At 41.1% G+C, this 15,848-nt stretch overlaps 1 long non-coding RNA gene across 1 annotated transcript in view; it reads left to right on the top strand.

Moving 5' to 3' along the window:
* Positions 1-467: 467 nt before the first annotated feature.
* LOC130084510 (uncharacterized) overlaps positions 468-15,848 on the top strand; it is a 44,242-nt gene continuing 28,861 nt past the window's right edge. Inside the window, exon 1 of the long non-coding RNA XR_008806945.1 lies at positions 468-534. This is a non-coding gene — a long non-coding RNA (uncharacterized LOC130084510). The remainder of the gene's footprint in view (positions 535-15,848) is intronic.

The following is a 15,848-nucleotide window of genomic DNA, read 5'->3' as shown; positions in this document are numbered from 1 at the left end:
ATTAAAATATATATATTTTAAATTATTGTTCATTTTTATTTTTTATGTGTTTATTAACCAGAATTGACAGTTCGATGTGGTTGTTCATTTGTCCTATCTTTTATGAAATACAAAAAAAACATTACTAAACTGAATCCTATGTCCTTTGTTTTTTATCTTGGATTTGAGTTGATGGGTGGTCTGCTATCTGGGTTATTTTTCTTAAAATACTGACAGGGTTGTCTGGCGCACAAATGAATTAACCTTATAAAAAAACGGAATCATTTGTTGGTTTTGAATGTATTTATCGGGCCGCCACCGCTGCAACTGTGATACAACTTTGATATGCATTGGAATATTCTGGGTCCAGTATGCTTGCACCTCGAAAGATGTTTGTTTTTAGGTGTTGCTTGCACCATCCCTTCTTTATGTACTTTCAGCATGGCCTCGTAAGCCTGATAAGATTCCCTGTGAATGAATTCCTTAAAGGGATAGTTCACTTTGAAATTAATTTTTGGTATGTTTTAGCTTACCTCAAGGGCATCCAAGATGTAGGTGTCTTTGTTTCCGCAGTAGTTTAAATTTTGATATTTTTAGGTCAAACCGTTCTTGTCTGTCAGTCATATAATGCAGGTCTATGGTCACCACCTCAAAGAGCATGCACAGAGAAGTCCAAATTAAACATGATTTAATGACTCGTAAATGTGAGTACACATTGATGGCCTAAGACACGAAACGAGCGGTTTGTGTGAGAAAACGAACAGTATTTATATTGTTTTTACCTCTTGTAAACACAGCCATGTCCAAGTGATCTGAGGGCGCCGGCGCTTCGGTCTGCGCAAGTGCTGGAAAGCGCCGGAAGTGATCTAAATATGGTTGTGAAAAAAATTCAACGTTGCCTGTTGATATATATCGAAATCGTCTTCCATTGCGATTTCCTGTATATCTAAATATGTTTAGATCTTCACAGTGAAAGGTAACACTTCCGAAATCTCTGTGTAAACAATGAGTGACGTACACGCGCGAGAGATCACTTCTGGCGCTTGCGCAGACAGAGGCGCCCACGCCCTCAGATCACTTGGACGTGGCTGTGGTTACAAGAGGTAAAAACGATATAAATACTGTGCGTTTTCTCACACAAACCGCTCGTTTCGTGTCTTAGGCCATCAATGTGTACTTACATTTACGAGTCATTAAATCATGTTTAATTTGGACTTCTCTGTGCATGCTCTTTGAGGTGGTGACCATAGACCTGCATTATATGACTGACAGACAAGAACGGTTTGACCTAAAAATATCAAAATTGAAACTACTGCGAAAACAAAGACACCTACATCTTGGATGCCCTTGAGGTAAGCTAAAACATGCCAAAAATTATTTTCAAAGTGAACTATCCCTTTAACATTAGTTCCAGCTGCCTTTCCAACCCATGTGAAGGGTAAGGGTTGGGCAGATGTCATCAATTGGATTTCGCCAGTTTGGAATATATTTTTTTGAAGAGCTGGTTTGAGTTCATTAGTCGATTTATGCCGCTTCAGGACAACATTAAACAGTCTTTGTAAACCTACATTTTCGTGGTTTTATGCCGCTTCAGATTTGGTTTCTGTGCATAAACCCCACGAAAATGTGAGTATACAAAGACTGTTTAATTCTGTCCTGAAGTGGCATGAATAGACTAATGAACTCAAACCAGCTCTTCAAAAGAATATTGCAAACTATACTTTGTGCTTCCTAGAAGTGCTTGGTTTCGGTGCTGCCTTTGCCACCAGAGAGCAGCATTAGATCAGGTTTCAAATTAGCACAAAACAGACTAAACAAAACCAAGTAACATTCAGAGCATTTCAAATAAAGAGAGAGAATGAGAATGAGGTGGATGTAGTGGAAGAACAGGCTGTGGATAGGAAGGACTTCTATATTCATTGTCAGGGCCGGCGCTCCGCACACGCACATCACGCACTGCGCGTAGGGCACCATGTGCTTGGGGGGGCACCAAAAACTCTGGGTCGTGAAAAATCATCACAATAGGCTACTAGTATAAATAACAAATAAAATATGTCTATAGCATGTTAATATACAAAAGCAATACAAAAGTAATATAGGCCTAGACCAAATTAGTCGAGAAAAAGGTGAATCTCCTGTGTCAGTCTCCCTCTGGTGCCCCCCTTCCCCACCTCCCAGTGGTCTGTTCGATTATGCCTCAATCAATGTAAAATTTGGCAGACACCGACCTCAGACATGGCCTCGAAAAGGCACCAAGAGTCGGGGGCGGAAAAAAGGAAAAAGAAGAGACAGCGGGATGATACTTGCGCGTCGCTTGCAGGTAGACAATGTTTTAAATAAAAATGTTAGTTTTGTAGCGCGGGCGCCCTTGCGTCGTGAATGCATGTCCAGGGGGGCGTCGCTAGTAGTGCAAATGATCCGAGGCTTTTTTAGCCCTGCATGTTGAATCTTTTATTTTAACGGGGGTCCGGGGGTTTCTCGAATTTTGAAACTTGGGCTGTTTAAGATGCAGTTAGTTTGTTTGAGAAGAAGAGGAAGACCGCGTAGATACGTTTTTTCGTTGTTGTTCTATGCGGATAATTTTCAAGAGGTTCATAGGCCAAGGCCCAAGGGCGACCTCTGTTGGTGAAACTGCAATTTGAAAAAAAGAAAAAAAAACACACAATCTCAGCGTTTGTATATTTTCATATTCACAGAGTTGTCAAATTATTAGGGCTGGGAAAAGATTAATCGCATCCAAAATAAAAGTTTGTGTCTACATGATATATGTGTGTGTACTGGGTATAATTATTTTGTATATATAAATACACACACATATGCATGAATATACTGTATATAATTATATATAATTTATATTATATATAAATTTAAATATTTTATATATAAATAACAAATATTTCTTAAATACATACATGCAAATGTGTATTTATATATATACAAAATAATTATGCACAGTACACACATATATCATTCTTGTTCCAAATCTGTGTTTTTAGTAATTGTGGTGGTTTTTGGTATTTATAATTTTAACCTTTATATTACTTATTTCTTTTCATATTTGGTGCCATTGTTAATGTAAAATGATTTATTTGCAGCAGTTGTTTTGGAAGTAAAGAGAACCTAACTAAGAAATTCTGAAAGCTTGTTATTCCTTGGGTGGGTGGGTGGGTGGTTGGGAGTGGGGGGCACCACCAAGCATTTGTGCTTAGGGCACCCAAATGGCTAGCGCCAGCCCTGTTCATTGTTCAATATTTTAATTTGAAGTTTTACTGCTATATTGCCTATAATTTATAACTTTATAGATCTAATAACATTCTCTTCATAAAATAAATGAACATGTCACATACTTCCACTAATAGTCAATTAAATTTGGTCACAATCATGTTTCCAACTAACTAGATCATCCAAAACACTAGGGAGCGGTTTCCCAGACAGGGATTAAATTAAATCAAAACCAGGCTAATAATGCTTAAATTAATCCAGACTTAAAAGCTTTTTTAAACAGTTATTAATTAGGGATTAATTACTCCAAGACTAGGGAGTAAACTTAGGCCTTGTCCACACGGACATGGGTATTTTTTATAACCGTGACTTTTTTTACGCGGTTAGGTCGTTCGTCCACACGGAAGCGCAGTATCAGGACACTGAAACCGAACATCTTTGAAAAATTTTGGGTGGGGATTTTCAGAAACGCCGGTTATAGTGTTGTCGGTTAGGGTTATATCGCCGCCTGCTGGTGTGGCATGCTCTTGACAGCACTTGATAGCGTGTTTTTGCGTTTTCATGTGGACGGGATTTTTTTTTTAAACGCAGGAGGAAAACGATTTACATGTGATCACCGTGATCCAATCAAGCTGATCGGATCATTAGCCAATCAGGACATGGCGTGTTTACATTTGTTCGCACTAGCCTCTGTATCTGAATAACCGATTGGATTTCTGTTTCCTGCATAATATTTAAATTAGGTCTGTGGCACGACACCAGATTAAGAGTCAAGATGATACAAATTAAACAATGTCCCAATTGCTTTCACTCACTTTACTTTCCTGCGCAATCTCCAGTCTTAGATCAAATTAAGTTTTTTGAACGAAGGAATACTTCCAGAGTTGATCATACAAAAATAACTGGGTTGATCATGTTAAACAAGTCATATCATCGATCATCTGGATTTTAAGGTTATAGCGTGCAATGACTATATTGACAGAAATGGGAGATTGATAATAATGCTGAAACAATAAAAACATTCAACATTTTAAACATTTAAAAAATCCGATTCCGATTATTCCTCTGCAAAGAGGAGCTCTTCATTAAGATCTCATGACTGACTGTGATTGTACAGGCGATCGCCTCGTTCAGATAATGTTGCACAATTAAAATGAAAAATGACACACATAGTTTCATGTAAGTCTAAATAAACTGTTTTAAATATTGACGTTTATTGTAAGGTTCAAATAAGTAAAATTTTTTGTCTAAACTGCGTCTGGCCGTTATTTTCTGACAGCCACGTGGGGAGACTGAGTGGGGATTTATATGACGTCCACCTGTGAATGCAGACACGATGGCTGGATTGCATTTACATTACACTGAGATCCAACCACAATGTGTCTTCGACTACCTCCGAACCTGGGCACACTGATTGGATAACATTCCCATCAGAAGTGTGTTTACAAGTGTCCATGGTTCGAAAGGACTCTTTGGGGGTCCCCTAAAATTGAATTATTAAATTATTAAAAATTCTGATGACTACCTTGCTACACTATATACTGTCAACATGACATCATGACTTTGCGTAAACATACACGCCACTTTCAAGTCAAGTGGCGTGTTATCTATACGCATTTTGAGCTATCCGCGTGTATGTCCACGCCGAAATCTTTTGCGTGTATGTCGACGCCATTAAATGTCCGAGTGATTCCGCGTGTATGTGTACGCCGTTAAATGTCCGAGCGAAACGAAGCAAAATCTATATCTACATCTGTGGAGTGATATTTCTTTTCCTAGGATGGTAGGAGAAGACTCATAAATGGTATTAACCCCAGTGACGGGTAGGTTTAGGGACGGGGTTGGGGTAGGTCATATATCTATATATACATAATACAGTAATATAACGCTAAGTCAAAGGCGTTGATAAACACGCTGAAAAGCGATTATGCGTGTTGATAGCACGCCAAAAATGGAAATACGAATTGGCGTGTCATACATACGCCATTTCATGAGATCAGTCTGATACTGTAGACAAAATTATATGGACCAATGTTGAAGGTGAGACAATGGTCTTGGAAGGTTTTTCGTAGTCTTTATTGTAGTGGTGTCTGGAGAAGTGGCTATAATCTAACAGGTAACCCTCTAACTCTTGAGCAACAAATTTACAGCACCTTATATAAATCTAATCCCTGACATGACAAAGTGAATAACAGGTCATTCTGTCCTTGAGCAAGGAAGTTAACTCTAAATCCACCAGGTGTACTCATTATGGCAGCACCATGCACCTTCAATGGGTTTGATCAAATATAAATGGCATTTCTCATCCCTTATGTTACATTAAATGGAATTTGTAAAACAACTGGCCGCTGGATTGAATAATAATGATGTCTGAAAAGACTGTACCTACATTAGATGGTTTAAAAAAAACTTAAGATATTCTAACATGACTAAAAGCCATTAAAATGACAATAATCCAATAGTAACCACATTATTCAAATTCAACATGTTAGGTGACCAGGCACATATTTTATTTATTTGCCTTAACTAGTTCTCAAAATTAAAATTAAAAAAATATTACTTAGGAATACCATTTATCATTAAGGTATGCATGTTAAAAACACCCCTTCAAGTTATCATCTTCAACACCAAAAATGTTGTTTAAATCATTTCTTGCAGTCTTTTCAGTTTAGAGCAGTATCTATACAGTTTGACAAACAGAATAGGCCAAAGTATGTACTAAAGTCCAGGTACTGTAGACCATGTGTGCTCACTCCTGCTCCTGGAGAGCTACCATCCTATAGGTTTTCTGTTGTGAGTTGTAAGGGTCTAATGGTTTTAATGGCTTTGTGAGTTCAGAATCTGGAAGACGACTTGACAGGTTGTCGATCACTGCCTGAAAGAACTGAAGTTAATTGACCTTCTCTGTGCTTTCCTTCAGGGCTACTCCCTTAAAGGTTCCCTCCATCAAAGATTATTTTGCTTCTCTCATTGACATTCCCCCATGTGTCTTCATGGCATCCAAAACCTCCATTGTCAGTCTAATGTCCCGGCTGGCATCTGTAAGGGAGGTACTCCTCTTCTGAAATGTATATATAAAGGAGATTTGTGTGACATGAAGTATCAATCTAACCATAAATGCACGCTACAATCTATATGTAACCCCTATCCACCAACCATTTACACTAGGCCAGAGTTTTCTGATAGGGACCTGAGTTCTTTTATTCCTAAATGATCTTTTAACCCTGTCTTCTAATATAGATTATCCTCCAAGGAATCACTTTATGCAAGCAGTCTATTTACTTATAGAGCATGTTGCTTCTATATTACTTTTAAACTGCAAAAATCACCCACACACTCACAAATAAACGTTTAAACCAATAAAAAAATTGTATTAAATGTCAATGAAAGTGAAACTTTGTATTTAAATCAAATGAAATAGATCAAGAATATGAATTTGACAATGTAAATGAAAACAAAAAAACAAATAAAATGTGTCAAAACAACCCTCTGTGATTGTATTACTTTTTAACAGTAGCTAAACACCTTTTTCACATTATCACACCAGGATTGTCACTTTCTGAATGTATTTAACTCACTAAAGTTAACCATATAGGCATACATCTTCTCTAATTTCTGTTTAACTTTAAAGGGGGGGTGAAACACTCAGTTTCACTCAATCTCATGTTCATCTTGAGTACCTATAGAGTAGTATTGCATCCTTCATATCTCCAAAAAGTCTTTAGTTTTATTATATTTATAAAAGAAAGATAGGCTGTACCGAGTCTTTCCGGAAAAACCCGAACGGGTGGAGGCGTGCCGTGTGGGCGGTGCTAAATAATCACGACAGGAGCGCGCGAAGCTTTTGCGTTGAGAGCGTCTGGAAGCTGTGAGTGACATCCGAAAATAAACCATGGCTAACAATCAGATAGTAATCCCATGCAGAACAAGGATCTAAACAATACTAAGGGCTCGTTCATACAGAACGCGTTTTTGCTCACAAAAACGTGAGATGGGCAGTGAAATGGGTGAAAAACATAAGGTCTCGAGCGTTTTTTTAGAACACCATGTCATGCGCGAGTTTTACAACATTTGTGTGTTGTAAACAGACAGACTCGTGGTTTATGAGGACATGATTTATTTTTACAATAAACAAACTGACACCTACAGTGGCCAGCTAAACAAATGTATTTAAACACACACACACACCATACATCGCATGCTCCATAGATACATTAACTGTATGTGATCATGTTGTTTACTTGCTGTGCTTACACGCCGATAGTTAACAACTCACAGACATTTGAAGCAGTTTTACTCACCGCCTGCGGTTCCAACGCACGACCGTGAACCTTTATCGTTGAGACTGCTCCATCTAAAGATGAGATTTGAGACTTCTCCACTCAAGAAGTATTAGGCGATCTGCAAATCCGGCGTTGAACTGGGCCTTGTTTATAAAACTATTACCGTCGAAATGAAGGGAACAAACAAAAACACTTGCACAACTCCGTTGCTGCTCTGGAAAAACAAAATCCATCCACAGGTCCCTTAACGCTGGGTTCTTTGGAAATTTGTGCAGTGTTGTCTTGCCCTGGCAACCAAAAACACACTTTTTTGGTGCCATTTTTTTAATTGCAGCGCAGCCGACCGAGCCCAGCGCTCTGATAGGCATAGGCGTACACTCGCACGCACTAGGCTACAGATGCGCGCGCGCCCTTCCGGGAGAAGTGCCCTTAAGACCCGTATAAGGAAATTCCGGCCACTCTGACGTCACACACGCCCTTATTCGAAAAAAACTTTCCGAAACTTGTGACAACCCGGAAGGAGTATTTTTGGAACAGAATTACTCCATCAAACTTACAACTTCATTTTTGAAACTTTGTCCATGTTTAGCATGGGAATCCAACTCGTTAACAGTGTAAAAAACTCACTATGCATGAAACAGCATTTCACCCCCCCTTTAAGTTATAGGCCTACTATCAAATAAACTTATAACACTGTATAACTATTGTAAGCGTTACTAAACCTTTAAGCTTTTCAAATATGCAAATATACACTCAAACCGAAAAGGGAAAAAACAGTCACAGAATCATTAGTGCACTCAAATGTTTATACACATCCCACCCCGTTGCAGGCCTGATTCGAAGCTTGAGTGCGTAGTGGCCGAGAAAACGAAACTGGCCCCTTCACTCAAAAGAGCAAACAAAAATATTGGTTAGGGTTACCTCAATCTGGTTACTAGTGTGCGTTGAAACACATTCGTCACATTCAAACGGTCCTTAGTCCCGTGTCGCAATCTCCGTGCACAACAGATGCGGTGGTCGTTTGCGCGTTGAATTCTCAAAGTTACTTTACAATGCTCGCAGTCCTTTTCATCCCGGAAACGAAAGTCTGCACATTTATCCTGAATCTCCGCTCGGTTTAAGCAGATAACAACACCAGTTTCAGTCCAAAGAACATTCACATGCACAGCGTTCAACTCTGGCCGAGCCAAACATACAGTGTCTGCCAACTTACATGAAACAGTCCGATGTCATGACGATCCACTTCCTTAGCGAAGAAATACGAGCAGTACTTCTCATTACAAGAAAGATTTGCGTTTTTCAAACACTCAAAGCATCACTCAAATCATGTCTGTTCTCCCCCGAACTTTTTCTCGTTTTTTCTCTCGAACTTTCTCTCTCTCGTTTTTTCTCTCCCCCAATCTCATTGGCTCACCAACTTGTCAGTCTCTTAATCGACCAATGCACATCAATTCACAACCCAAAATGATGTTAGACACGTTTTTCGCATGTACCCCACAACCAAACTCTAATATAGAAATGAAAAAAAAACAATACATATTAAACATTGAACATTTCAAATTACAAAAAAAATAAAATAAACATTTTATCATCCTTTCACCCTCAGTAAATATAGAAAAATGACAAATACATACATCAGGGTTACATATAGCTTTGTTAAACCACCATAGAACCCATGTTATACTGTACAAAAGATGAATAGGTACTCACTTGCAGTTTCAGTGAAAGGCTTTTAAGTTCCTGAAGCACACCTCTCATGGTGGCTAGGTCCGTAACAAAGCCTGTGCTGGTCAGTTTGTTCAGCTTCCCAGTGTACTTCTTTCGCTCAGCGTCAGTGTACGTGCGATCTTCGGATGCTGCTCTCATCTGCTGTGCAAGAGCTGGGAAATCCTTCCAGACTGCCTGCACTTTTCTGTAACTGCTGGCAACCCAGCGGATGGAAAATATTTTCCCGATTTTAGCAGCCTGATATGGCAGCCTGCAGACAGGAGCCGTGCATTTTTGGTATATCTAAATTATTATATAGACTATAAATTATATTATGTCTTGATACATTGTGTACAACTTTGATATAAAATGTTCAAAGTGGTTACATCCTGTCACACATTTTTGGGAATCGTGAACTGCCAGCTCTAGTTTATGTGCAAGGCAATGCACACTCTTAAGTGAAGAGAAATCTTTCTTTAACCTTACTAAGCCACTGTCTTTTCCTGTCATTACGGCTGCCCCATCTGTGGCAATGCTGATGAGATGATTCTTTAAATACTCATCATCCAGTTTTGCCATCATTAGACTGTTCTTAAGTGCCTTATATATATTCTGCTCTTGTTACCTATTCAAGTGCAACAAGGTCAAGGAATAAGTTCTCCACATCCCCTCTACCTGTGACATCTGCTCTTATATAAATGACCAGATAACTAATGCCATATGCGCTGCTTTCATCTACTGTAATACTAAGGAGAAACCCGTTGTTCTTTATTTTAGATATCACAGTTTTTTTTCATCTTAACAGCCACATGTTCTATCATGTTAATGCATGCGTGATCTGACCTGTGCAATTGGCCCCTTTTTGCATAATTTTTTTCCTGCAAAGAAATCAAGCAGCTCATTTTTGTAAATGCCAGCCTCTCCTTCACCACAAAATATGCAGTTCTTAAAGGATTGGCAGATTCTTCAAATAGAGAAGCAGTAACTGTTGCAGCCATGTTTGGAAGTACTTCTTTCTCTCTCTGTTTCTCTATACCTAAAGCCTTTTGTCTCTATGTTGATAGATCGTCTTGCGCATAGCCCGAATATTAGATCCTCCCACACCACCACTAATCCATTCCTCTGCCATCTGAACACCCTTCTGTGTTGTAAATAGCCGCTTTGCCTCCTTGCAGGCTGTGCATCCTAATTTGTTATCTTTCACGAATAACCAAGGATACTGATCCGTCCATTGTTTAAACTGGGCTGGGCTGAGCTGGGCCATACGTGGCTGGGTCGGGCTGTGCTTTGCTGTGCTTGGCTGCACTGCGCTGAGCTGGTCTGTGCTTGGCTGCGCTGGGCTTGGCTGTGCTTGGCTGAAATAATACATGAAATAATTGCTACAGACAACCAGCCATTTACAGTGGTCTCGGATGTTGGCTTTCGGCGTTTGATTGCAACACTGGAACCCCGGTATAGCCTCAAGACTGAAAAATACTACCGCACAGACATGCTGGAAAACATAATTGTGGCGAGCAGGACGAGGTCGAGGGCCGTGGGAGGACGGCGTGAGGCCGGTGGCGTGATTACTAATGAGCGGCACCTGCGTGATGCACCGGTCTCATATCTCTCACGGAGGAGCGGAAGCATAAAAGGAGGAGCGACGACAGTGGAGATGGAGAGAGGAACAGGGCTGATTTCATTCACTGACGCTATACACACAGTCCACACAGGTAAACACCGCCTTTCGTGTGCAGCTTACTTTTAATAAAGCGCAGCTTTATTTATTTTTTTGCAGTTCCTCCTTACTTGGCACTGCCTTCTTCTCTCAATCTGCTGCTGCTCCTGGCCGGGTCTTGGCTCTCGCACCACCAGTTGTTTGGCTTTTGAATTCATGTGGTCGGAGCGAAGTTCGCTTGCCAGTCGCGTGATGATGTCCCTCCGCGAAACTTGATCATTTGTGCACTTCTTGTACAATTTGTGCGCATTGATGGCGGGAAATATAGCGGACTTATGATATCTATAATGCATGCAGTCAATATGACCACCATGGCCATTCTAGGTAGAAATAGTCAGAACTGTTTTCTGTTTTGTGATTTTAATAAAATAACAGTGTCAGAATAAAATATACACATATTTAGGAAAAGTCCCTACAGCCACATTGATTTTATTTTAACAAAGTTATTACACTGTAAAATTGAAAAATGGTCAAAATGACTGCCTTGGTAGTTCTAGTGTTAGAACTGCCAGAGGTAATTGCAAGGAGAAAGACCACCTTAAGCGACAGGTTCTTGGCCTCAGCCAACTCCAGAGGTTCGAAGGGGGGCTCAACCAGCCCTTTGAGAACCAATCCCAGGTCCCGTGTGGGAACTCTGGTCCGAGTCGCAGGTCTCATCCTCCAGAACCCACGGAGGAAACGTACGACCAGCTGATGTCTCCCCAGAGCCCCATCACTCAAAGGAGTGTGGAAAACTGCAATGGTCACATAAACATTGAGTGAGGACAGAGTAAGACCAACAGAGAAGCGGTCTTGGAGGAACTACAGCACTGAAGCCACCGGGCAGTTAACTGTGTCGAGGCCGCGCTCTCTACACCAAGTGAGGAAAACATTCCACTTTAGGCCGTACAGTTTCCTGTTGGACGGAGCTCTGGAGCTGAGTATGGTCTCGACTACTCCTGCTGACAGGCCAGCCTCTAGGTTCTGTGCCGCCCAGGGGGGCTGGATGCGTGAGAGAAAACCACAGTGGACAGTGTGTCGTCTCCCGAGACGCAAACAGATCAACTTCCACTGGACCGAACCTCTCGCATATCGACTCCACCACGTCGGGGTGAAGCCTCCATTCCCCTGGCCTCAGACCTCAGAGACCTCTCCTCAGAGACCGGTTCAGCTGTCTTAGATCTAAAATTGGACGCAACCCACCATCCTTCTTTGGAACTATGAACTACCGGCTGTAGAATCCTGACCCCCTGTCTGGTAGAGGAACATGTTCTATGGCCTCTTTTACCAGCAGTGATTGAACTTCCTGTTCTAACACCCGACCCTGCTCTGGGTCTACTGCAGTCCAGACCACCCCGTTGAACTTCGGTGGGTGGCTTTGCGCTGCAATATCTTCGTCAGTAGGACCCTCAGGTCGGCCTGGTAGGCCTGCTAGATGGCCATGGTATGCAGGCTCGCATCAGCCTGACCCGCCACCATGTAAGCTCTGCCCACCAAAGCAGATGTAGTACGGCAGGGGCTTTAAGAGATGATGCAACGTCTGGGAGAGATAACTGGCCAGAGCCTCCTCAACGCCCGTTGGTGTTTTAAGCCCCCAACGGATCCTTCAAGGCAGCGCTGCATGGAAGGCGCTCCTCGCCCCCTGCCGCGTTTCAGCCAATCGCTGCAAAATCTACCATTGCCAATCTGTTTACAGTTAGCTAGATAGCTGAGCGTGTCCGGCTGGCGGCAAAGAAAATCCCTAGCAGCTAGTGTTGGCTATATTTCAAAGCATAGTAATTGTTTTTAATAATAAAACATTTCAGATCTTAGAATATTGCTCTATGCAACTTACCGTACCAAGTTGAGTGGAGTCAAGATCGATCGCTCGTTGGTTCTCAAAGTCGAATGCGAGCACCATTGAAAATTGCAGGCTCCGTTGGGGGCTTAAAAGACCAACGAGCCTCCTCAACATGTGGCATCATCCTATAACAGTTTTCCTTAACCTCCATGATGTTGCTATAATCCAACACCGAAGGATTAGATAGGTGCGATGAAAATGGCCTGTTCCATGGCTAACGGCCGTTTCACACTGCAAGCGTGAGCAGCGCATTTCTTTTTTTGGCGTGCATGTTAACCAATGAGTGCATTCACACCGGCAGCAGGAGCAGCGCGTGAGCGTCAAGCAGGAGCGTCGTGTGAGCAGCAGTGAAGAGGGGGTTTTGGCGCCTAGTCTATGTTTGTTGCGCTGCTCACGCTCAATTAAAGTGAAAGCACACTTTTGATGGACAAAATAAAAATGATTTCACACAAAAAGTGCTCAAAATGCACCGAATAAGCATTTCTAGTGTGTTTTAACAAGAACTTAATTTCAAAGATACAAATAAATATTTGTAGATTTACCCATTTAAACTTGTTTTAATTATTCGGTTTGGGTTATGATTAAATTAGGGTTATGATTATAAAAAATAAATAAAGTAAACTAGCCAGAAAATATGATAAACTTTCTTTTAGTTTATTATGTAATACTAGCAATACCCAAATAAAACCAGAGTTTGTGGTCTTGTAAATGTGCACACGGGCAGATGAAGTAAACACTTGTGCAGCAATGGATGATACGAGGCTGATCGTGGAGGTTGAGAAGCATAAAGTGCTTTATGACCCAAAAAATAGGTACTACGTACAAAGACATATCCTCCAAGGAAAAAGCATGGGATGAAATTGCTTCTGCTATTTCTGCAGATGGTAAGTCATCAATTTTATATTTAATTATCTGTTTCATTTGAGGAAAGTTGACCATTTTTTCTGGCGTTTCATTCAAAACATATCATTAAATGAATCATTCTCTTTTAAAACTGTATATCATTGTATTGAGTATTTAGTCACTTAGCACAGCGATCGTCAGTCTTTTTTTGTGCGAAAACATCATAAAGGGTATTTATTTCATCATTATATAAAGTTTGTTATTATATTGGCTTTTTATTTTTTATTGGTTGTTTAGTTTTTACTGCCTAGATTGTTATGTGTATCCTTCTAATTTCATTATTTTTATGTAAAGTGCTTTGAGATGCTACTTTTAAAGGCACTATATAAAATAAAGTTTATTATTATTATATTTCATCATTTTTAATGTGCATACAATCAATTGCATAATTGTCCAGTTCAGTCCATTTTTATACTATAAATGAAACATGAACAAGTGATTTTAAGGAATAATTTCTTTACAATACAATCATAATAAAGAAAATACATAGAAAACATGCATATTTATTGTAACATTTCTCAAAAGAGCACTATTTACGAATTTGTAATGAACTTTTTTTAACACTGGATTATTTTATTTTTTTATCTTTAAAACACTCTGTATGTTGCCATTGTAGGCTACTATGCTGCTAGATCTGCTTATTTTTCAACCCTATTAGAAGAAAATAAACAATCCTAGGTATTTATTTGAAACAGTGGCTAAACTAACGACAAAGAAAGCTTCAAGCCCAGAAGTGTCCAAGCAACACAGCAGTAATGACTTTATGAATTTCTTCACTTATAAGATTGATAATATCAGGGACAAAATTATAACTATGCAACCATCTACTACAGTATCGCATCAGGGAGTGCATTGTAGTGTCAAAGGTCGGGGCGGGCCAATCAGGCTGCACCCACCCCTGAGACCCGTACCACCCTTGGGGAGTCGGACAGAGGCCAGGCAAGGATGACAGACAACAAGACTTCAAGTAAACAGTATTATATTGAATATAAAATTGGATAAAAGGTTTAAAATGGTGAGTCTTCTGAGCAGGGTCGTTCCGTCCGGCGGACCCGCCGAAAGCCCACAGAGTGCAGTGTGGGGGGTGCTCTGGTGGCAGCTTCGCTGTTTTCCAATGGAAGGGACGAGTCGGGGCTCACGACTGGGAGGAGGCTGCAGCAGGACAGTTCAGGTGCGCATTTCGGGGGACGTACTCCCTTCTTCCCAGGGGGAGAACGGGCCGAGACTTACGGCCAGAGGAACTGTGATGGAGTAGTTGAGGTGCGTGTTTCGGGTATGTACTCTTCTTCGCAGCGAGAAGCAGACAGAAAACTTACGGCTGGGGAGCTTCACTGCAACGCAGTCAGGTGAGTATACAAGCATGTAATCCTTTTCTTCTACCGATGACAGACAGAGAACTTACGGCTGGAGGGCTTCACTGCAAAGCAGTCAGGTGAATATACAGGCACGTAATCCTCTTCTTCTACCGATGACAGACAGAGAACTTATGGCTGGAGGGCTTCAATGCAAAGCAGTCAGGTGAGTATACAGGCACGTAATCCTCTTGAAGGGGCGACGGACACAGAGCTTGCGGCGGGAGAGTTTCGCTGCAAAGCAGACAGGTGAATATACAGGCACGTAATCCTCTTCTTCTACAGGCAACAGACAGAGAACTTACGGCTGGAGGGCTTCACTGCAAAGCAGGCAGGTGATTATACAGGCACGTAATCCTCTTGAAGGGCCGACAGACACAGAGCTTACGGTGGGAGAGTTTTGCTGCAAAACAGACAGGTGAATATACAGGCACGTAATCCTCTTCTTCAGCAAGGACAGACAGAGAACTTACGGCTGGAGGAGTTTCATTGCAAAGCAGTCGGTTGAGCATTCACCTACGTGTCCCTCTTCACAATGGGCTGTCAGATAATACACTCAAAGGTCTGTGGAGTACAACAGTGTTAGCCTCTTCTATGTCTTTAGAACGTGGTAGAAACTCAGGTAAGTAATGGACATCCAGCGGGTTTAAGTTCACACTTCACACATCAAAACAGTGCATCACATCACGTCATCTCTACAATTCAGCACTCAGTGGGAAAATACATATATAGATGGCCGTTGCCCATTTTCTGACCTGGCATTTACATCAGGGAGTCCCATAGACACGAGAGAGGAGGATGGAGATTGATTGGACTACTCACAGTCTCTCACAAACGATTCCCTCGTTCCGGTTGAGTCGGCGTGC

This window comes from Rhinichthys klamathensis, unplaced genomic scaffold (assembly GCF_029890125.1).
Source record: "Rhinichthys klamathensis goyatoka isolate OS25496 unplaced genomic scaffold, OSU_Roscu_1.1 h1tg000065l_1, whole genome shotgun sequence".
Lineage (NCBI taxonomy): Eukaryota > Metazoa > Chordata > Actinopteri > Cypriniformes > Leuciscidae > Rhinichthys > Rhinichthys klamathensis.
This window is presented reverse-complemented; position numbering and strand designations above follow the sequence as displayed.